The following is a 25,484-nucleotide window of genomic DNA, read 5'->3' on the forward strand; positions in this document are numbered from 1 at the left end:
CGCTGCTAATAACCCGGCACAAAGCCGTGAGAGCGCCCATTGACACGGTAACAAAATTACAACGAAAACGCTGATGGCATTTAGCCGGGCAGAGGCGAAGCTTTCAGAGGCGCCGTTCGCAGTAATTAATGGCGCGCGAGGTATCAAATTGCTGACTAGCATACGAATATAATAGACGATATTTAATGATATTTCAACGAGGTTGGCTGCTGATGTAATATATATATATATATATATATATACATACATATTATACACACATATATACATATATATCGGCGGCCAATTTTGTTGAAATATCATTAAATATCCTCTATTATATTCGTGTGCTAGTCAGCAATATATATCCGAATTTTCGCAAATATAGCTTTCACAATCGATTAACTCACTTAGAATATCTCTCTCCTCTCCGCTTCAAAGATATTTATTTATGCTACTTATGCTCGGTTAAACCTTTAAGAACTGCCACGTGGATTCGCTTATTCGACCAAACCATTACCTTATTCCCCGCTGCCTCTTCCGTAATATTCTATTTTTCTTTTAATAATCCTCTCCGTTTTTCGCTTCAAACACGCGTAGTCGAAACTATAAAGCAAGTGGCACGGCAATCAGGCTATGCGGAATATGGAGGATGACATAAAGTGGACTCTATTCCGAGAAGCGTTCCTGGGTAGGTTATGACCTAGAATCTTTGATGCTCTAATTGACATTGAAGTGGAAATGTAATTAGAAGCTCCTTTCTCAAGCGATTCTCCGATAGGTCAAATAATCCGCGCGCTTCCTTTCATAATCGGTTGGTCGATTAAGAGTAAACGTCGAGGTTATTTCCATTCTGAGTGGCGTGTTAATTGAAAGGTAATAACGATTCGACGAAATACAAATTAGCGATTATTGCTGACTGCGGAATCTCTAGTCTGAGAAAGATTGTGTAGAAGGACCAACTTTTTTTTTAATTTTTTTTTAACGATATTACGGCTCTAATTTAATTGCATTTATTTCAATCAAACATTTTGACAATCTGATAAAATATATCGCGTTTAGCATAACTGAAAAGAATTATACGTTGTATTCGGTAATCAATCGTTCAATAAGACAGAATTTATTATTCTAGCAATGTATTATTTTGAGGACGCTATTTTTATGTTGCTTGACATGCTTATTGAAAAGAATCGATAACGAATGTGTGATTTATAAATGCCCTTACAAATGTCACGTGTGATACATTTTTACTACCTGCTATTTTGAAATTAGACCTATATCAATTTTTCAATGTTAAACTTCGTAAAAGGACGTACGCGTTCATGAAGAACACTCTGTACGCGGCAGCCTCTAAGTACCGAGATAATTAAGTTGAGCCCGGGCTAATGAAGACGCCGGGCACTGTATTTGGCAATTAGTATCGCGACAGGAAAGATGCACTCCGTGTGCATCAGGACAAAGACAAAGAGGTTCCATTTGAGAGAGCGCTTCTCGCTTGTGCATGGATCGGAGCGTAATGGATGGCAATTACTGTTGAGTGCAGACCGTAACACTTCTCGATAATCGTGCTGCCATTTTCATCGAACGACAGAAGCGACAGAAACGAGCAAAAACCAGTAGATCAGTAGACGCGAGCCCTGCCAGTCGATCTAGATTTTAAAAGATTCCATTGAAAGTTGGAATTAGTTGCAAGAATATCATACCTGTAATCATCAATTGCAGACGCACTTTCCTATACAGACATCCTAGAGACATATTTAAATCAAAATTGTTTTACGTGGATTTATTTGCAGCAATCTTTGTTTTTCGCTTATTTGTATAGCGATGCACTACTCGTAGATTAATATCGTTATTGACTGGGTTAGTCGTGAGAAATGTCGACGGATTAAATTTTGAAATTATAATAAATTACTCCGCGACAGTCGCGTGGGTCACCGATCCAATGTCGACGGTTATTTACGTTATAAAATACAGCGCGTAGCCGAGCAGATATTAATTTATCTCTAAAAGTATATTCCATTAATTTAAAGCAGCAGGCGCGGTCGTGTCGGTATTAACTGCACACTTGTATACGCTTGTATTCCCCTCTCGATTTTCTTTCTCTCTCTCTCTCTCTCTCTCTCTCTCTCTCTCTCTCTCTCTCTCTCTCTCTCTTTTGCTCTCTCGTGCATATTATATATTTTACGAATTCTTGAAAAAGTATAAAATAAAAATTTAATTGACCTTACGACGCAAAAGTCTGAGCCAAATTATAATTAGGAGTTTATTTTGTATTAAATTTCAAAATTTGATGTATTTAGTTGCAGTATTTAAATAGAAATACGATTTTGCAATACCAATGAGAATATGTCAAGAAACTAAAGCAGAATGAATTTCTACTTCGTTACAACTCTGTTAATTGGACGACTAATTACTATTAAATCCGTAACTCGACTTGAGTAGAAATACTACTGTGTTTTGTTTGACGTTTTATAAAATTGCTCTCTCCTCTAACGTAAATTAAAATATTTAGTTTATTTCGCAGAGGAAAGTTTTTACGATTTTCCTGCACCGTAATAAAACGCTTCGCGTAAACAATAAAGGATAAATGAAATATCCGTGTCAATCTTTTGGTTAAATAACGCAGAATTTCTCTCTCTCTCTCCCTCTCTTTCTATGATATTAATCAGCGGCATCCTCGATGCAAGAAATTTTAGATAGTCTTTGTAATTAAATATAGAATGTAATAATTTAAATCATGCAAATATGAAATATGTTTGTAAAGAGTTTCATGAACTGTCAGCTTTACAATTAGTCTTTTTCATTAGAATTTGCTTAAAAGATAACATGAGCCAACTTTTTTCTCTTTTTTTGTAAAATTCAAAAACATGTAATATAAATATATAATCTCTCTCGCGTTGTTATAAATATATATATTTTTTACAAATATATATATATATATATACTTCTTTCAACTATATATATCTTTTTAAATATCTATTGTTTTTTCTTCCGACACTCAAAATGGTATCCGTTTAATCCGCGTGGATTCTTAATCGGGACAAAGATATGTCATGTGCGCACATCGTAGTGTAAGTCCACGACTCTTTTCCGCTTGGTTCGTCCATCATCCAAATTGAGTAATAAACCCTGACCTGTCGGAGCTTGTTCTTTAAGGCACTTTAAAAGTTAATCTTACTGGATGTAACGCGGGGCCCAAGAATGCACAAGTCCTTGCCCAATATCTCTCCCGGCCTAAGTCGCTCGCTTCCCTTACCGAGTTTCCATCCTCGCTCTTTTCCAGGACGACGCATATCTTCGCCCAAGTAGAATTTTCGCGTGGTGTGGAAAAACTACCGCCAGTCTTCCACCAAATATATCAATTCTCCCTACCAGTTAACGCGTGAGTTACGATATTTTCGCAGAATTACATCATTGGGCCGTATTGTCGCTCTAAATGAAGACAGCAGATTTAATTAAAAAGCATCAATCACACTTGGAATACTTTTCGATAATTCGTCGCATAATGTTTTACGTCTATATCGAAAAATTAATTCTTATCACATGTAAAATTTCTTCCTTAATCCGAAATGTTATTGTACATGGTCTTGAAGTAACCACGGAGACGGTACTCTGTGCATGATGCACATCAAACTACCACTTTGACGCATGTCCTACGGCTCAAAGCTTAGCTATATTGTGTTATAACTACCTGTCGTCCTTGACGTGTAATTATCGAGGTACCTCCAACGACCTGCAGTCTTTTAGATTAAACGACTATCGATCGATTTTACGGTTTAAAAACTTTAAAAAATTTGTTAAACTTAAAGAAGAGACTTGAAGAATGTCAGTTAAAATAACTTCAATTTTGTCAAAAATAGTCAACAATTTTTTGCAGATTTATTTCGATTTATAAAATGTTTACTTACGACAAAGCTAAGATAAATTAGAGATGATAAAAGTTGTACGGATAGACACATTTTAGAGAAAGCGCGAAAATAACAAAAATTTAACAAACAATTTTTCTGAAATTTTAGAACTGAATCTAAAAATATTTAGTACATATTCTTCGCTCTTCTTCATTAAGATTCGCGTCGGTGTTTGGATTTAACGCGCGCTGATAAAGTCGCACGTTGGTTCTGGCCGCCGCGAAATTAATCATCGAGGCAAATCGGGAAACCGCAAATCTAAATTTCACAGTCGGTTCGCAAAGCAAACAAGAGGTGGTCCAGGAGCGATTACGCGCCCGCGTCCGGAGGATACGTTCCCAAGCGGAAAGACGACGTAACGATCCGCCTAACTGCTGTCGCCGACAGACGACATACCCTTTCTGGAAGCAGAACTTCTCCCACGTATCTGGGTCGGTTAGGATTAAGTCGTGGCATCTGCTAAGCAGTCGCGCGACGATCTCTCGGCCGCGGAAGCAGAAAGATGATGAGTTGGAACAGTCTCGCGGAGGACGGAGGGCGGCAAGATAGGTAGGACGGGGGTGAATGAGTGTAATTCCTAATGGATGGAGCGTTAGGCGACGCTCCGCGCGACGATGAATGTTAATATCTCAGCTCGGGGACGGAGTGGCAAAGTTTTCAATTAACGTGAGAGAACCGGGGATTAGCGGGATGGAGCGGCGGATAAAGAGACAGAGACAGAGAGAGGGAAAGAGAGGACCGCTGCGGATGAATCGTCCTTTGTGGAATTACAAACTGTGGATCGGCGAGCGTCTGGCGTATTATTCGGTGATAATACTTTCGGGTTCGCGCGCGCTTCATGTCCAGATGGTCCCCGGACACATTTTTCGATGCGGTAAGAAATTGGATCGCGCATCGCGGTTGCTTCTGCAGCGAATCATTTTTTTGCGAATTCCCGCGCGTTTACAAGCTTAATCGATCATTGTACGGATGAGAGAAAAGAAAGCGAGAGATCGGAAAATTTATTAATATAAATTTAATATATTTAAATATTTCGAGCATCAAGTATGACTATAAATATGACTAGTTAATTCTAAATTTTTTACGATAATTAAACGTAATCTCTCAATATTCTATTATCTCTCAAACTCGGATCAGTTCTGGAATGAGATACGGATGTTTAATCTTGAATGAATTACATAGGAATGCGAGAGCACGGTTTTTGTATCTTGGTGCACGGTATCTCATTCAATTGACATATCTATTTCTAAAAGCGCACGATTTGAACGTACGGTCGCGAGGTTCGACAATTTTGGAAACAATGCCGGGACCGCGGAGTGTGCGATGTGAACGCGGTGCGCGAGCTACGTTCCAGAACGCTGGAATCCGAGAGTCCAATGGTGAGTTACCTTCGAGTGGCCGAGTATCACGAGAGCCTTGCGGAGGGACATACCATAACGCAGCAGTGGCTCTCAACGATCTGTACTGAATACGAAACGAGATGCGCGCGGACGTTTTCGAAACTTGAGCCGAGCTATCCTCGGTATCTGATATTACCGAAATACCAAGGAATGAATTGTCGGAGGAAAAAATTCCACGAGCGTGCGAGCGACGGAATTTTCGCAACAATATTCGCGACGAACAAGCTCCGCGAAGTCAGACGGTCGATTTCGCATATAAGCGCTGTAAGGGCGTGTAATAAACTTCGGGATTACTTCGAAACTTCTCTCGCTCGAGTGCATGATATTCGCTACAAAATTTGCACTGCTTGGGCACTAATTAGCGTTGATCTCGGGATATAATTACGAAAGCTATGTGGAACGTCGCGAACGTCGTTGAACGAAGTATCTTACAGTTTCTCGAACGGTTCTCCTTGCGGGCGAAACGTTGATCAGAATTTCGTTAACAGCATACATTTCATACAAGTAACTTAGAAATCCTGCAATTTGAAATGTGATCCGTCAAAGAAACAGTCGAAACATTACTCGTTGACGTATTATTTTATTTAATTAATTATCCAAATTTACACGCGCATTCCCGAAAAAGGTATGCAATGTAATTCGCAATGTCAGAATATTATCCAGAAATGCGTCAGGGAAATTTCACGCCGCGGATATTTCGGAGATTAATGTACTAGGAACTCCTGGCGAGGACTCTTGAAAGATGAAACGTCGGGTATTGTGGCGCTTCACAGAACTCCGACAAGAGTTCCTGGCGTGCATGTAGCAATCGGATTGGATTACGCGTCCGGACGCGCTTCAGATATACATCCGGAAATGGTACGAGGATACTGTGACGGAGTTTGAAGGACTTCGAGGGCGATGGATGATATTTAGTACAGGAGTCGATGGACGCTGGTTCGCATCTACGTATATATCCTAACGGAATGCACGTAACGATATTACGTCGAGGCGAACCTCGGGAGGTCATCGCACTGGCGTTTAGAGTACTAATTAGAACAGTAGCGAGTGTTTGCAAGAAACTGTGAACCAAGCAATAAAAATGTCTAATTAATTTTTAAACGAACGTACCGCCGCAATCGTAAACAAATTTTATACAGAGATTCCCGCGATATTTCTCTTATTTATTGACTTTCTAAGGAATTTAAAATTAATTTTTTTAATTAAATAAAATTAGTCATAAAAAATAATTAATTAAATTAATTTTTTATTTTTAACTTATGTACTTTCCAATTAAACTCCTGAGTGCTCTTTGTTCGAAAAACCAATTCATCGCCAATGAAGCACAATCGCGCAACTTCTTACTTCTTATCTCGTTTGACAGAATATCAGTAATATCAGCTTATCGACGGAGATATTTGCGCGCGTATTTTCGCGTCTATAAACTTCCAAAGATAGGAGTCGGTGGAGAGAAGGCGTTGACGTTTATTAAGACGAAGAATTTTGCCCGCCGCTGCACGCGCGAGGATTCGTTCCTCGGTCGGGAAAATAAACGCCGCTCCAGCCACCTTCCTCATTCTCATCGTCTCCCGAACAGATTAACGGCGCGAGGATATTCCACGCCCGGAATGTTCATATCGCCATTTCGAATCCGCGATGACCTACCTCCCCGGTGAGAGAGAATTCTGAATATCAACTGACAGGGGATAAACTGCGGAGGGCGCAAAAGAGAGCTTGAAAGCGGATGGAAGGCGGGTGCCTTGAAGTTTATTAAGATTAAGGACTTCATTCGAGGTAATTCCGTACCGCGTCGTATCCTCCCAGTGCTTTCGTATCCGGTAATAAGAAGATCCGGGGAGAGGCAAAGGTCGCAAAGGAGAAAGGGATAGGAAAAGGTTATACATTTTCCTCTCGCGCGGTCTTATAATTATTGCACGAAGACCAAGATTATATATTAAAACGCGAAAATAGGCCAGCAAAAGCGTGATGTACAATCAAGCAAGGAGTACTATGTATATACCTACATCTCGTTCGAATAAAGTATCTGTGTTAAAAAATAAATATTAGTGCAAACGTGCGGTGAATTTAACGCTTGCATAATTCGTAGAGACCAGACTGCCGTCTTTGATATGACGAGAAACTAAGAATTCATCTCGAACGCGATTGACATAGATTTTCCTCGAAAAGGAACGGCTTTCAAATTCGAAGGCCTTCCGCTTCCGAATTTTGCAACGATTAATAACACTTAGTAGTTTCGCGAAGGAGCTCTATGGTTTCCTATAAACCCGTTGATATTTATTAGAATTTAGTGGGTGGCCGTTGTTGCTACCACTTCCGGATGCTGGTTGCTCGGCTGCCGCTAACTGCAAGGAGAGTTCCTACGGTCTTGCCCCTGGCCATTTTCAGATAATTGTAATCTACGGCGACCGTGGTTCTTGCGGGAGTTACAACGTCGTAGAGAGAGAGAAGAGAAGAGATGTTTTATCCATACGTTTAAGCACGAAAGCATGAAGGATGGCGGAAAACGCTTTTTTCGAGCTGCTCCGTGCAGCTATAAATAATTGCAATATCGCGTGATCGATATATTTTTAGAATATTTTACTTTTATAATTGTTTTGTTAACTATCGCAAAAATCATGTATTTGTTATTTAAATTTCTTTCGTAAAAATTTTTTTTATATCGAAGAAGTGTGAGAAGACGTATCGTATCGCTTAAAGTTAAACCGTTTGCGATAATAGCTTGAAATGATTTGCATATTAAAAGTGATGTACATACATTATTTTAAAATCGAGACTATATTTCAGAGACCAGACTACGTTTCACATCGCTAACGCGATAGAAAAATGACAATTTTTTTTTTATCGTAGCGTAAGATATTTGACTGAATATCAGAACATTGGCGGACGACTCGGTTGTTAAATGAGTAAGAGGCTATTAATCGGGTGGAGTTTCAACGTCATCGAAGAATCCGCTGTATATATAGGCGGATTATATAAAGGATTATATAGGACGTATATAAAGCGCTTTATCGTCGAGATATTAATCGGTTTTACGGGCGGAATTTTTAATTGGTTTTTCTTGAGTACTCAGGTCAGCGTACATTTTTATAAAATATACATCAAACTTGGCAAACGTATGATAAGATCGAAAACGACTTGTACATTTTATACCGCTACTAATTTATAATAAATCCAATTTTTAAGTTGACATTGTATAATGTCATTAGAAAATATAATTTTTTTATATAACTTACAAGCTCTTATTAGAAATTACTTGGTCGAATTTGACAAATGCTTTAATTTTCTTCTCTAAACTTTGGCGCATATTTTAATCTCGGCGTGAGTTTTCTTTCCGAAAGAAGTCCAAGTAACTTTCCTTATAATACAACCGCGACTTTATCTACGAGTCAAGTCCAAGAGCTTTTTGACTCCTTCTTTTGCATCAAAGGAAGTTATTTAATGTAGTGCACGATGCGTACTTTCTTATTGAAAATTCGATTAAAATTAAAAATAATTTAGATTAAGATTAAAAAATCGCTACTTTTAATCGTAGATAAAATTAAATTTAAATTACACGATTCATCATATTATCCATCTCATCCCTGTCGGAATAAATATAAGAATCAATCGGTTAAAATTGAGCAGTCGATATTTAAATATTGACAGTAGCAGAATTCGTGCTATAAAGGCCAGTAAAAGTACATTTATGATATTACGATGCTATTAAGTGTCCCACGTTCGAGAGGCTGGAGCGATAATGCTCGGCGAGCCGTCGTGGATGCGCATCCCGGGCTAAGACCAAAGTTCGAACGGCCTTTAATTAACTCACCCTCCCATCCCTTACTTCCCCTCCAGGCCGCTAACCTAACCGGTAATCCACTTTGCCGAGTCCGGGTCTCGCGCGACGGGACCCTCTAATGCTCTTTTTATTGCTCGCCGGCGCGAAATTTCGTGGCGAAATTATAAATTAAATTCTCGGGGTTCTCGGGCCCCTCGGAACTTGCTACTTAGACTCTTCCGGGACGGTGTCGCGCATATGCACCCACGGCGGTCGTTTGAATTAGGCACCGCCGGGCGCTATAATCATTCTCGCAGTTCTCTCAACAGATACATACGTATGTATGTATGTATGTATGTATGTATGTATGTATGTATGTATGTATGTATATACATATATATACATATATTAATAATATATCATAGTTGTGCACCACGCGAAATACTCTTATCGTCTGCAATTATCGCTAATTGCGCGATACACAGTTAGTTTTTGTTAAAGTGACTCTATATCTCTCTGTATCTCTCGTTACGTTAATTATGAAAAGACGGTAAACACGGAAAGACAGCAATTTTCACTGACAGATAAACAGCTGATCGCATTAATGTGTTCATGCATCGTGTAATACAATGAATATGTTAACTCCAAGTGGAATTTATTTTAACAGATAATTGAATATTGAAGCGTTATTAAAAACTTATATAAAATATATATATAAAATATAAAATATATTTATAATATAATTATATAAAATATGTTTTAGATATTTATAGACCGCACCATTTAAAAATAATTGAGTAGTCCCTTGTTTGAAAGGACCGTAAATTCCGTCAGACGTAATAATATGTACATATTACATCTTCCACAACACTTTTCAGTATTTCCTCGCCGACTTGAGAGATATCCTTTTGAAGTTCGAGAAAATACTTTCGTGCGCGGAGCGAATCTCCTGTAAACCCGCGAACTACCCACGACTGGAAAAGTTAGCGCTCTAGATCTAAACTTGTATCCGTGACACAAAAAGTCGAAGAACCGACTTGCTTCTCGGTTGCAATTTAAAATTGTAAATTAAGAATTACATTTTCCCTCTTCAGACTTATTTGTTCGAATCTATTAAAGGCCGCACAAAAGGCCACACTTTATTATTTCTCTTTATTCATATTGCATATCATATTAATAATTAATAATAGCTGGAAGGTATAACGCCAAGTATAACATCCCATCGTAAAAAAGAACCTCGTTTCTATTAACATTATTGCTCATTATTCTCGCATCTAACGGTTCGATTTAGCAAAAATGTTATATCTACGCTTTCATATCGCGACTAATTTTTCCTCTCTCTTGTTCTTATCTATTATCTTAGAATTATTTCTTAGTTCTATGTATTTTAAGAACAATATTTCATCTGACTATATATATATATATATAGAAATAGATAAGTAGGTAAAAGTACAAACATATACCCGTCTGTCTATTTATAGACAGACATCGGCGGAATCCTTACTTAGACGCTTGTCTAAGTGCTCGCCATTTTCGGGAGCTGCAAGTGTTTCGTCTCCTCTCGAAACTTCCGCGCAACCCCGGCCGAAGTTCGGGATCCGAAGACGAAAGTTCAGACGCTGAGAAATTGGGTCGGGCCGCTGACGTAATGAAGGGACACGCGGAGTCCTGTAGGCGGTAGAGTCGCGCGCGTAGAGTGGTTGGCGAAGTAGCGACCGAAGTTTGACCCTTTTCGAATACATTAAAGTTGCCGTTTCCGGCGACGACACGGCCCACCCTAGAGCGCTACAACGCCCGCTCTCGCGGAGTTGCCGAGCAGATTAAGAGGCGAGATAACAGCTCTCCTCTCCCCTTCCCCTCTTCGTAATCCGTGGCGAAGATTGTTGCAGAGGTGAGCTCTCTCCTATGTACTTCCGCGCGCGGGCGATACTTCCGTGTCCGTGGAAATGGCAGATCTTAACGCGAGGTCGAAACTCGCTCGACGACGCGACCGTCGCAAATTTATGCACGCACGCTTTACGCCCGATTCCCATGTCGGGCTTGATTAAATCTGTTTGCTAGGTGGGCTACCTTTAATAAGGAAACGCGAAGGGAAGCCATATAGAAATTAATCGACGTGGATAACGTCGTGTCTTATCTACCGGTATAATGAGAGAAGTTGGTGTACATAGATCCAAAAATTAACGCCGAGCCTCATTTTAAGTAATATACGTGGATAATATCTGTGTGAATATATAATTTTCTATGCAATATAATTTTTTACGGCAAGCTAATTAATTACATTTTGTAGAACACATTAATCGAAGAACTCGCGTTCATCTAAAACAAAGGTTGCAAATTTAATCTCTCGATTACTGGCAGATATTAGTCTTGAAAACGCGAGGAGAATAAACGACTCATCGGAGCGTTTTCCTATCTTTCACGTCGTAGTCAGGTCCTGTAGTAGCGATCGATCGTTAAACGACTGTTTTACTTCAAAGATCCGCAAGTTTCACGCCATAACGCCGGAAGATGTTCGTAATAACGCGGTAAGAAAACGGTCACCCACATCGCTGCGAGATACCACGACATGCATGAGCCTATTTTTACGGCGCATCCGAGCGAATCTTTGCTCTCTTCACCGCTCCGGATATTCTACATCGATATCGCCTTTCCTTCGCGTGCTTTTCGTCTCCCGGCAAAGCGCGTCAGGATTTGCCAGCAGATTGGATACGCTGGTTTATACGTTATTTTCCTTGTGTCGCCGCAAAGGGTGACAGAGTCTGCACTCTGCACGTGAGGAACGAGCGAGAGTACAGGCGATAACAATGTTCCCTTCTCCAAGTGACGAAGGATAGATTTATCCCCCTTCCTCCTCCCGTCCCCCGTTGTTCGATCTCTCCACCCGATTTTCTCCTCGTTACGCGACTCCTCTATCTCCTCTATCCTATTGTGCGCTCTCGCAGGATCCTCTATTTATTTCTTGACACATGCTCGGTCCCTTCGATGTCTCGCACAAAGGGTAATGTCGCGGCGAATTCGAGAAGCATCGAGAGAGGTGGCTTTACGCGAGGTAGGTGGATGGGGTCGTGTACAGGACACGTTGGCGTTATATAGGATCGGATCAGGTGGACGCTGGTGAGATCGTCCTCAGTGGATCGACGATGTAAATTCCTTGCCGCGGTCGAGTGCATTTGCCGGGGACGCCGAAGGCTCTCCGAGAAGCTTGATCCTTGAAATACGTTTCATTGTGATGAAATTGTAGCGGCCCGTCGCGGCGCACACACAGTGTTCCTCTTATATCGTAAAACTCTATTTATATTTATATTTACTCTACAAAGATGAAAATCCTTTTCATCTTGTGCTTAAATTTTTTGAATTATTTCTAAAAAATAATACGCCGTTTTAAAATGAGAATATACAGTTAATTTTAGTCGAGAATTTGTAATGAAGTCTAACAGAGAAAACGAATTGCTGCGAATAAAAATCAGGTACATATGAGTCTTTAAGCGACAATTTTCATAAATTAAAAAAATTTAATCAATAATTTTAGCATATTTAAAATTTTGAAGGTAAACCTCTTATCTCTTGATCTCTTAGCATATTCGTCATTTGTCATTTGTGCCGCGTTTTATGTAAACAAAAAGGGATAGCTGTTTGCGACGTAATATGCACGACTACAAGAGAGACGAACTTCTATCTCTCGAAGTAGGACAAATCTCCTTCATGTTGTAATATTCTGAATTTAATATCACGAAGATGTTGCGAGAGCAATAAAAGTTTAAAATCTCTGCAAAAAGAGAACGGGTGGAGCAATTTATTTCATAAATACGCGCCGAGAGGGGAGAAGCGACGTAACGGAAATATTGCGTTTCGTAAATGTCGCTAAATACCGTCTTCCGGTATGAAAATGATATTTTTCGCGTGAGACCAACAGAGAAAGAGAGAGAGAGAGAGAGAGAGAAAACCGTGTTATACATTTCTGAAACGTAATTTAGACTGCGAATTTTCGCCTTTGGAGTCGCGTCATCGACATAGTTCGTCGTCGTCGTCGTCGTCGTCGTTTCGTCGAGAGTTCCCAGCGAAAATAAAAAGGCAGAAAAAAACAAGCTGGCGGCAAGACTCGCAAAAGGGTCCGACCGGCCAAGGAACCACGGAGTTCGAAGGGAGACAGGAAGGCGGCAGTCAATATTTGCATGCCGCGGGACGGTCGGAAGTGCACTTGAGCGACGAAGAGACAAGAAGCTCGTCGGCCCGGCCGACCGCGCACTCTCTTTGCCTCGGACACCCCCGCCATTGCGAGAGCGAGAGTCAAGAGTCCGGGCCTTTGAGGACCCTTCTGTTGCCGAAGCCGCAGAGTTGCATCTCGCAAGATTCCGCGCGAGCCGACAACTCTGCCTCTCTTATCCCGAGAATGATTTTCTGATGACGACGTAGCGGGCAGATCATTAAGCTTCTCGCGATAGATTGAAAAGATCCACCCCAATTATAATTATCCGTGGCCATTTTCCTCATCGCTTTCATCTCAGAATTGTCCCTTGTTAATAATGCGTTATTTATTTTTATTTATTTATTAAAAACATCGTAATTTTTGCATATAATTAATTAATTAATCAAATCGATTCGCGCCTGCAGTTTTAACGGGAAATCCAGGTGATGCGAAAGTTTTTCCGATGTCTTTCGAAGCGAGGATAATCGCCCGCTCATGTAAAATTATTAAGGCTCTTCGTCACGAATCGTTTTCTCGCGAATCGAAAGTACAGACCCTTCGTGGCGCGACGAAGAAAAAACGAAGGGAAGGAGGGACGTATGTTTCTTATTTCTCGTTACCACGCGAATTCGTAAATTCGGCGTGGCTGTAAAATTATGCGCCTTCCATCCAGGGGTAAAAAATTTTTTTTTCGTGCCTGCACTTTCGTTGACTTGAGCTCGGGTGCATACGGGTGAAATAATGAATTTTTAACGCCGCCCTTTTGCACGGGGCGGGCGAAACGTGACGGGACCGTGTGCACCGAATGGGGATAAAATTGGTTCTAAACTTTCGGCTAAGAACTCGCGCCGTCCCCGGGGGGCATAAGCATTTATCATTCATATCTCGCGCGCGATATCGATCCGATAAAAATATTCCTTTTGTATCTTTTACGATGTTCAAGAGACCGTTTTCTCTTGGCGAACGTTATATTATTGCAAATTAACATTTGAGAAAAAAAATAATAAATAAATGAAAGATGATATAAAAATTTTCCAGACGTTAGACGACACAATACTTCAGATTATTATAAAAATGAAAAAATAGATTGTGTACTTTTGTAAAGTCGTATATTTTTAAATACCTCGCGAAATAAAATGAATCATCGATGGGAAATTACGCAATCGGGTCTGAGAGAGGCATGTCAAGACGGATCTTTGATTGGGGAATACCTCGAGGCGCAATTTCGACGTCGTGTAAACCATAATTTCGAGAGCGGTGCCAACATCGAAATGGGACGAAAGTTTCCCTCGTTGACGAGTCCGAGCGTATTCGTCATATAATTCGCGGGGTACACGTGTTGTCGCGGGTTGACGCGTAATCACGGTACTTCTCTAACGGGGGACAATTCTAAAAGTACAATCGCGGCAACTGCACGCGCGCGCGTATGTACGTATGTGTGCGCATGTGTTCGCCGATGGCAAACTTTCCGCAATCCTGCCGCTGGTCCCAGCGGAGAAACACGAAACGTCGTGCGGCGGAAATGCGCGAACGAGAGGAGCGGAAATGCACCGGGGAGGACCGGCGGAGTCGTCGGGAATCGTAACTACTTGTTCCATGCAAATTCGATTTGCAAGTTCGATTCGCGAGCGCGGACCGCTTGAAGACGACCGTACTTTCGGAACGAGTTTATGTGAATAATATCGTAGTCATATACAATACAAATACACACACATATACACATACAATGATCGAGTTGGTCGAGTCGGTGTATTGCCACAATCAACGCCAAGTAGACCGGAACTGTGATTAAGAGAAATCATTTCTGCACTATCCGTTCTTGTTTCTAGTTAAACAGAAATAGTCATCCTGACTGAAACATAGTGCGCGTCTCGCCAATGCGGACATCGTTTTCTCTGCTCTATTCATACAATTAATTATGCGTCTCAGTTTGAGTTACGTTGTGAAAATACGATAAACGATGCTCTCGTTTTTTAACATTATCCCGTTTTCCACATTTTTAACATTACAATAATAATCGCAATAAAATCGAAATTTTATTCAAATGACAGTAGAATTAGTACATATTTTTTTATATACATTAAATTTAATTCTATAAAAAATTCAGGAACAAAAAATTCTAGTAATCAAGAAAGCATGATATTTTTAAGATTATAATAGAAGGTCTGTGGTCTGTATTTTGTACGTACGATATAAGCCATCTGTACGATGGTGGATCAGAAAGATAGAAGGAGAGAGGGAAATATCAGTTACTTGTTCTATGCAAATGCGTTTCGCAGGTAGATTTCGATTTAGCCGAATGTCGGATCCAGACGGACAGCACGGTATAGCCTTTCGATACACATGGCTAATGTCCCGGGGGTACAGAATTACCATGCAAGGGAATAGCAACTCCGGCGATTCAATTCGTTCGAATCAATGACGAGCTCTCAAACAACTAGTCACCGGAAAATGGAAAAGTTAACGAAATAGAGAAATATAAGTTAAAATAGGATATAAAAATAGGAATTAACGCGCGGCTAACAGTACTCAAATATTTTCTTCTCGCATTTTATACATATGTGGTACATACTTGAGATTTTTAAAAATTGCACTACGTTCGAGATAGATCCTCAATTTACCACGTTGTCGTGACACGTGGGGCGATCCTAGATCATGTTGTTACCAGGCAACCGCGCAAGCGTGTAAGAACTCCCGCAGACTAGACCCGCTGTGGATGAATCGCTTTGAAATTCACCGTGCAAGCCGGCGAGCTCGCGTGATCCGCGGATAAAAATGGGAAACCCGATTTGGCGCTGAGGGTGGACGAGGGGGCGAGAGGGGGGAAGGAGGGGGCTTAGATTTCGCGAGACGTAAAGACGCGGGCTAAATCATTCGGACAGAGTCCCGGGACGTCGCTGAATCTTTGCCCGACCCGACCCGGGGATCGTGCGCGTGTTTCAGAAAAAGAGTCGTGTTTGCGCCGCTCCGGCTGCAGCGGCAAAACGGAAACGTCTGGCAGCCATTGTAGTAAATTCTATGGCGGTGTCGTGAGGTCACGTTCCCCCGACGGAGATGCATTCCTCGAAGGTCCCCGAGATTTTCGCCGACTTTGGAATTCTTCGCGGGAATTTCGCGGTGTTAACCTTCCCTCCCTTTCCCCCGATTCTCGCCGACGACGGGGATGCGCGCGCGGATCAACCTATGAAAAGATTACTACCCGACTTCCGCTTTTCGTTGTTGATAGAAAAATACGCGACACACGCACATGTTTTCCTATTGATCGAACAGCCAAAACCTCCTCGCGCATAAATATTATTTAATATAAAAATTACCATAAGCATGTTTGAAATAACTCGTCGAGTGAGGTCGCACGGCATAAGTAATAAATTAACGCGCGCGACGACGCGAATACATATTCGTCGTCACGTCTGAAAATCTTACGTCGGCTCACGCCAAGAGTTGGGCGCTTATCGCAAACGTAGCTGCAACAAATTTCGTCCGCAAACTGCATCCAAGCTCGCTGAAACCCGTTCGTGCCTTTTTCTTAAGTCTCTTTTCTCCCTCGCTTATTTTCCCCCCAACCCGGTCGCGCTTGCTCGAGCTGTTTTATACGAGCTTATTACGCGGAGTACGCGACGGAGCATCGCGACGGCTCTATAGACGCAGAGGCCGAGAGGCGTCGTCTCGTAAATCCCGGCGTCTAAAGTCGACGCGTCATTTCCATATAGATTCCGTCGTGTGCGCGAGTCGTCGACCAGGTCGCGACGACGAGATCCTTTCACGTTCTCGGGGTAGGGAAGTCGCGCCGGGTTTCTTCCTCGCCATCGATCCCGCGATCGTTCGATCGCGAGAGTGCATCCCTCGGAGCTGCGCGAACGTAAAAGTGCGACGAAATTCTTTTCCTCGCGATCGCCCCGCCGAAATCCTTCCTGCCGCGATGCGACGTTGGGAAAAAAAATGTATACGTCGCTATTGCGTTCAGTCGAGCGGAAAGCATATCTTCGAGATTCGTAGAAGACCCGCAAGAAAAAAAAAAAGGAAAAATCTGTTGAGATGCGGTTTCTTCAATCCCTTACACACGTAAATTATTTTCCTTTCCGAGAAAGAGAGATGCTCGTTTTATTTTTTAACCACTTGATTCGAATCGTCAGTTTCTTTTATCGCGTAATCAACAATTGCGAAGGAACGACTATGCGAAAGCATTAGATGTGTGTGTACGTGTGAAAATACTCGTTTCAAAGAGTAAACTTGGCTATCGGGTCGCGGTCTGCCCGGCCAGTGTGTCCGTGATCCAAAGAACATCCGCGACATTGTGCGACTATTGAAGCAAACTGTCCGTTTACACAACGGGCTCTCGCGATAGAGCGTCGTACGTACGTACGTACGGTCAACAGCGGTGGTCCGGTTGACCAATTCACCGTAGCAATTCACTGCAGAAGGGCGAGAAAGAAGAATATTGGGTCGCGCGGAAAACAAAAAAATCGCCGTCCAGTATCTTCTCTCGCCGAAGCGACAAGAACGTAATAAACGACGACCGGACTTTCGTCGGCGGAGATATTACGAATTACGACCGCGCGAGAGAAGGGTGTTCTTCGACTGGACTCGGGTGGAGGGGACCGGGTTGAATTTTTCGGGGCCGACGCGAACCGCAAATTTCGCAGGGAACCCGAATACACGCGGAATAACGGCGCTTTTCCGCGCAGCTGTAAATCCGCGGGAATTTATCGCGCCGCGCGCAACGACACGATAAATGGGCGGCCGTTCGTCCGGGCGAGCTTTTTGACGAGCGGCTTCAACCCCCTTCCTCCTCATCTACCCCTCTCGTTGATGCCCACTTTGCTTTTTGTGTCGGTTCGAGCGTCACACAGATAGAGACGGGATAAATGGCACCGAGTGAGTACGATGGGGATTGTAACGGGACCCGGTCGAGTGGCTCGACGACAGTGTTCTATAGGCGCGGTATAAATTCCCGGATATGTTCCAGGTAACGATTTAATGGCGTCTCGGGGATATAAAGAGATATGGAGCGGCGTGCGAGCCTGGAGGACAGAATCGAACGCGGGGGATAGGGAGAGCGATGATGCTCATCAACGTTATTCCCGGCTGTTACCGAGGCACATTTGCGTTTTACCTCCATTATTTCTTCATTAATTCGTATTCCACTTTCGCAAAGTCTTTTGAAGTTTCCATCAATTTACTCTCTGTGTTTGCGATAGTCTCCTCTATATTTTAGCTTTCTATTTATAATAATTTTACTTTAACGACGAGCGAACAGTATATTTTTTTTCTCTCATTGAATGTTATTGATTGCTTGAGAGTCAAATTACAGTCGCTATAAAATAGATTTTTTTTACACGATATATGCGCGATACGTGTTACTTCGACAATATAACATTCAATCCTTTGAATTCGAAAGCATTTATCAGTTGGGCGACTACTTGCGATCCCTTAGAAAGATGCATACGTTACAGCGCGCGTACACTCGTTCCTGCATATAGATTATCCCTCTCACGTCTTTCTGCACGAAATATGTGCATTTATTACAAAATATCTGAGCGTTGCAGCGCGCGCGCGTATTCGTTTCCACATTAGAAAGCATAAAACCTTTGCCACGTCTGCACGAAATATGTACATTTATTTCACTATCCATCATCAATGGTAATATTTCGGATAAAAAGATATAGTAGAAAACTCCGACAACCCCAATTTCTCTCCTTGTTATTTTATCGCTTTGTAATTAATCTATACTTCATTATTATTGTTATTATATTAAATTATTACATGACGATTATCGATAAATTATGTATTATCGCAGAATGCGCGCTTCCGCGAAAACCGCACAAAAATATCTCTCGCGTCGCCTGGATGCCAATCGAATTCCGCGCTGAGAATCGGTCACGGGAGGAATATTATATCGATCAGCTGTGCATAACGAATAATCGTGAAATGCCGGGATCACTCCTCCAGCGAAATTCAGAGCCGAGTATCATCATCACGTCGTGGCTGGCTCTACGCGGATAGAGCGCTTTGTGTGGTAGCGGGCCTCCCTAATTAAGGCGCGCTCATAATTGCCTATCCACACACACATATAGACCGTACACCGGCATAACCGACCGTGCCGTCGGCGCCGATTGTCGGCGGCGATTGTGGCGGTCGGTTGTGCATTTCGGTTGAGCGTCGCCTGAGCGAACTCGAACAATACGCAATCATAAGCCACGAGCGTGCGAGGTTCCGTCTCTGGGATATGTTGCGATTACGACTGAGCCGTGATAGGGCGCCTAAGTGATAGCGCATTGCCGGGGTGTTATATTTGTCCTTTAGCGCCCAAATGCAGTTTGCGGAGCAGCGTTGAAAGGGGTTTAATCGCACCTTGTGAAGGTGTCTGCGAGGAGTGTCAATGCGAGTAATAATTTTCTGTCGCTTTTATACGACAGTGAAAAATCTTTTACACATATCTAAATCAGTTTTTCAATAAACGCTTCTTCTCGATTTAATTAGAATAATACTGAATATATTTTACGGTAAAAAATTAGGTTGACAAAGTATATCACGCGGCTTCGTGACAGCGTTATCGATTATTCGTATAGCTTGCTATCTTTTTTCATATCTATATATCTAGTTGTGAACAAATAACGCCTTAATTAAAAACGTTTGCGATTGTTAGTACGGTCAAACGGGCTCGCGAAAACGCATGGGGTATTCAACCGGGGATACATAAGCACGTGAGGGCGAACGGGCGCGATAATGTAAAAACTGTATAATCATAAATCACGGCCGCCGTAGCGGCGTATTGAAAGTACGATATTTTGCCCGCTCAAGTAAATGGCTCGGCGATAACATAAGCTCGTCCGTCTTAATTAAGGGCCGCGGCTGTGTTTTGCCCGCGATAGATACGGAAAACAAATCGACATCCAAAGCCTGCACGGTAGCCTTGCTGTGGTGGTCGTTTAGATTAACGTTGAGCTACCCACAACCTGTTTCCCCCGTTATGTATACAGCGTGCTCGAGAAATAGCGCATTTTCAGCGAATACATTATAGAGTGTTGCATATTTCGATGTTTTTGTTTTACACGAGAAGACTCGATAAATTAAGACACGTTGGCAAATTAATTTTCGAACTTTATTAACTTTATTAACAATCAGTTAATTTCGAGAAGATTAGTAATAATTAGATTAGTAAAAATTAATTTATACACACATAATTTTGTTGTACTTAATTATGATGCACATATAAGATATCATTTTGTTTTTATTTAATTCTGTCAACCTCGGAAACCCCGTGAAACGACATTTATAAAATTTTATTCTTAGCGACGATTCAATTGCGGGAAGCTTACGATTAGATCATATTTTGAAACGTGCTCTACAGTTTTTCCGTTAAATACGTGGCATCCGAATTTCATTATAACCGCGAATACCTTAATTAAGCCCGGTCCGCAATTGGCTATCCGCGAGTGTACGATATATATCGACGGTCCCGGCGTTCCTGTGGCTGCATCCGAACAATACATCCATGGATGTGCAGACCATTCCTCCAGGGTCAGTAGGTGCAACCAGCAGCTCGAAAACCCTATTCAATTACTCCGCTTGAGTACACCGGGTGTTCCGACAGCGGTGGTGACGATACCCACCTGAACGCAGCACGAGATTTGTGGAGACTTAATTATATGCATCGTGTGACGCGTAGTAGATGGCAATACATAGTAATTGGTTCGCAAATAGTAGCTAAATAGCAAGAAAATGCCTTTTCGAGTTTCTAATAACAAGGATAATTTAATAATTAATTGCAGATATGATTCTATATACACTCAATTTTCCTAAAAAATATAAAAGCATCGTAAACACGGAATTATTTATTAACATTTTCAATTTTTAATTTTAATGTTTCTAATTTTAGTAATTTTAACGATTTAGTATCACTGCAAAAGCTGTGACAAAGAAAATACAATTAGATGCACAATAATAGTAAAAAGATATCTGACTGCGTTTATGTCTGACTATAACAAGTAATATCTACTTAATCGGAGAATGCATATATTCGGAATTTATACTTGGTCATTATGCATTAATATAAAAATCGAGCTAAACTATATAACTTGATTGATTATTTAATTACGTTATTAAATTACATTTATTTCTTTTCATATTGCTGTCTATCTCGTTCGATCATTATTGCATAATGTAAATGGAGAACAAAAAGATAATCCGCGTTAGAGAATTTACTAACATTGAAACTAGGGTAATTACGAATGCAAATTTTTCTGACACTTAGAAAATAGTATATATATATATATAGCTTTCTACGACGATGCGTTCAAGATGCTTTTCACGTGCATTTAAATAACGCATGAATGCGAAACCAACAGCGTCGAGTTTAATCGTCTTAGTGTCTCGTCGAGGTTTCCTGTAATCATTTCCCTTTGCAGGATTACGAGTCTAATTACGAGAGTCTGGCGGGCGGAAACGTGCAGAACCCGGGTTCTTTCGAGTATTTAAGGCCTTGCCAACTCACGGCGACGCCGTCGGCGCGGCGTCGCGACGTCTGCTTAACGTCTGTCGAATAAAGCGAGTGTGTACGCGTGCGGTTTTAAGGCCGACTAAGTTGGAGCACGACGAGGTTCACGAGACCTCCGAGATGTCTCCTGGCTTAGCGAAACTAAGCAAACTATCGCTGCTGCTTACCGTTCCCGACATACCGCCCAAATGCGCCGCATAGAGACAAAGCAACGATGAGACAACCGGGGGGAAAGAGGGGAAGGAAGGATCAAGGCAAGTGTCAAGCACTTTCTCACGAGATTCGCATCCGCGCGAAAGCGATTATCGAGAAGCGACAGACATTTCGATCATATCTGTGCCATAACTACATTCCACTATAATCGTGTAACATATTTTCTGTTTCGAAATAGATATCGATAATTATAGTACAGAATTAGATAAATATTCACGAAGAAAATGAATGCGATTAGATATCTAAGAAGATTAAGAAATGGAATATTTTCGAAATATTTCACTTAATAAGCTTTATTCTAAACGTTGCGCGACATATATGAATCATTATTATTATTTTGCACAATGAATTTTAAACATAACTTATATATCGCACTCGTAAATAACTATTACTTAAAGTATGTTATCCGTGTATGGTAACGTGATTGAAATTATCTATCGTAATCGCAAAACGTGATATTAAGTTTCAAGCATCCTCGCGTGGTTTCCGCATGTATGTAATTTGAAGTATGCGCGTCCTTATTATACTCGCGTAATATACGTAATTGAATCCTATTTTCAATGGCCGGAGGCTGCCTGACCACCGAGAATATGCAAGAACGTAAATATGTAACGATTCGATCCTTCTGTAATTACTGTAATTACTAACTCTAATTGGATGCATTCTACCTGCAGGCGAGCCAATATGTCTCATCTTATCGCGCATAACTTATCAGAAATAAATATTCGAATTATAAATTGTCTGATAATAACTCGTGCGAAATAAAAGTGATTAAATTCATCGAGTTTATTCAAAATTAAGCTTAAAATTCGATGTTTATTGTATGAAAAATTGCAGTGAAAACGTTTTGTCATATGTGTGTGATACAAAATTTCACATTATCAATCATTTATATACAGTTTAAGAAATTATTGATTGTAAAATCAGCACCGTATTTCGATAATGCGTTTTAATGCGTTTTAATTATGCGTTATGAATGGTCGATTGTGAAACGTCAAACAATCGTTAAAATACGCCATTGAAGTCCCTTCAACGAACACTAACTAGCTTCGACTCTTATTATGTCAAGCCTGGTTCCACGTTCGATAACTCGTAAAAAAGTTGAAGAACTCCCTCAGTGTACGCGCGTTCTGAAATGACGGCAACTTTTCATAATCGCGGAACCGCGGCCTGCCCTCTCCACTCTTCCAGTCCTGCTGTTCCATTCTCTGGCAGCTCTCATCTAGCGCGTTTCACCGGCCATTCTCATCTAGCTCCTTCACTTGAGTTTCAACGATAAAATTCCCCGAGGCGAGCTTATGTCACAGAGAATCGCGCGACCGCTGTCTCCTCGGAAAAAGTATCATTGGATTCCCAGAAAAAGGTTCGAATTAGATGCAAATCGAGACTCTATTAGAATAAAATCTATTCGAAATTATGGGTGGATTAAATTTTCTACGAATAGAAAAGGCTCATAATAAGCAGTATGAGAAAATATCGCGCGAAATATTGCGGTAATATTATTGAAAAGAGAAAGAGAAATAGCATAATAGACAAAACAAAAAGGATATGGCAACCCTACATGGCGCACAACGGCTAATCTTACGAATCGTGCTGATCGTTTTCCTCGATGATTTCATGATTTCATGCATGCGACGTTGGAAAATGATTCGCCATATGCGAGGGATGGCCAATTTTAGCAGTTAAGTTTTAACGATGGTTTTATGACGTCACAACCAGGTACTTTCTCCGTCAGGCGTCGAGCATTATTCACTGCGAGTAGTATAGAGAGCCGACGTGCGTGAGAGGAGCCTAAAATCGAGTTCCCGCGAACACCCCGCGCGTGATATGAGACCCGGTTTCGATCGGCGAGATTTATGCACCATTAAGAAAATTTGGTGTTCCGATAATGGCGAGAGACACGCGCTCAATCGAACTCCGAAACTCCCCGGGAGGGACGAATGAAATAAGAGAAGAAAATATAAATGTGATATGTTTTATCATAACAATCGTGTGAGAAGAAGAAAATGAAAGAATATTTTTTTATCATAACGATTGATAGTTTAATGCATGTGGATATTTTAATTGACGATATATAGAGTAAAAAAGAAAGTATAATACAATTTTTTATTTTATTTTATATAGAAATAAGAATTTATACGAAAATAAAAATGAGAGAGTAGCAGCTTCCGTTTAAGAGAAATACATGCCACTTTGTATATGTAATTAAAAATGAAATAATTGTTGTACGAGCGATTGAAAATTATTCAAATCGGAAAATTGAAGATTTTTATCTCCCCAGCTATAATGTATTCAATTTTTAAACCAACAACTCATTAGAAAAGTGTCGTTTAAACTGTCGCGCACATAATTTCCGGGCGAAACTTTCCCGCGCCGATCTTTCTTCTGTTCCATTTAAAGCGCGGTATCATCAATCATTGAACAATAGCAGCCGAAGGCGAGGCAAAAAGTGAAGCTTCTCGGCTGATTGTCGAGTAGGCGTGCATGTACGGCGCGACAACACAATGGAAACTTTCGCGCTATTGTGGCAGATGGCTTGTTGGACAAGGTTCGTGGAAAATAAAAGCTATATTCTACGCCCGATCCCACACTACCAACCCCCGGCGCGCTAAAGAAAACTCGGCAAGTAGAAAAAGGGTTAACGCGGCCCCAGATAACCCCGCTAACTCGCCGCGGTAGCCAACTTCTTCTTTGTTCCCGAGATCGGATATAGTCCTGGGGCCCCTTTCTTTCTCCCATTCTCGAGTCTTCGGGCTCTCAACAGACGGTGGCGCGAGACAACATCGCAGCCGCGAGTTAGAAGCTCCTTTCGACCTTTCGAGAACAATGGCGATCACACGAACCGTTTGTTTTCAAAGTGGCTGACGAGTCAAAATTTGCAAACTTTCCTTCAGTACTATCGGATATACGAGCGTGTTATTTTATTTCTTATATAAACTATCTTACTTACACCGAAGATTTGTCGCTTGCAACAGATTTCTCACAAGTAGTAAAAGAATTATCTTTATTTTCCTTGTCTGCCTGCCTGTAATACAGATCGTCGTAAGACTTAACAACTCACGCGATATGAAACTGGAGATTGCAGTTCATAAATCTACTATTTGCGGTCGTAATCCGGGATATATTCAAGTTGTTTTGGCAGTTACACACATATTCCAACTTACATCCGCCGGATTAATATTCTTATCAGCGCCCAAACATAGCGCTAGATGCCGCGTACCACGAAATTAACGAGGATACGTATGTGATTTTAGCGAAATACGAGTTCATCATTTCATGAGATAATTTCTCCCGGTACGTATCAACGTGTGACGCAGCATATATCTGTCGGTTGCGCAAGAGCCTTACCCAAGTGTCGACTCGGAAGATCGAAATGTGTTCACCTAGCAGTGCACTAGAATCTCGAGAGGCAAGCACGAAGATGGAGTGTACACATAAATCGCGCGACTTAAGCCCGAATAATAGACTATCGATTTTGTTCTCGGGTCGCTCTACCTCTCTGTGTGCGTTTACTTAGCGGAAAATTAACCCTTACGACCGA

At 41.3% G+C, this 25,484-nt stretch overlaps 2 protein-coding genes across 6 annotated transcripts in view; one reads left to right on the forward strand and one right to left on the reverse strand.

Annotated features, from left to right (window-relative positions):
- LOC145935685 (agrin) overlaps positions 1 to 25,484 on the reverse strand; it is a 495,549-nt gene that overhangs the window by 272,776 nt on the left and 197,289 nt on the right. The gene's annotated exons all lie outside the window — the stretch shown is intronic.
- LOC145935697 (uncharacterized) overlaps positions 1 to 25,484 on the forward strand; it is a 231,744-nt gene that overhangs the window by 69,530 nt on the left and 136,730 nt on the right. The gene's annotated exons all lie outside the window — the stretch shown is intronic.

The sequence above is a fragment of the Prenolepis imparis genome, unplaced genomic scaffold (assembly GCF_030444845.1).
Source record: "Prenolepis imparis isolate NDT839.2.m4 unplaced genomic scaffold, iyPreImpa1.0 SCAF_4, whole genome shotgun sequence".
NCBI lineage: Eukaryota > Metazoa > Arthropoda > Insecta > Hymenoptera > Formicidae > Prenolepis > Prenolepis imparis.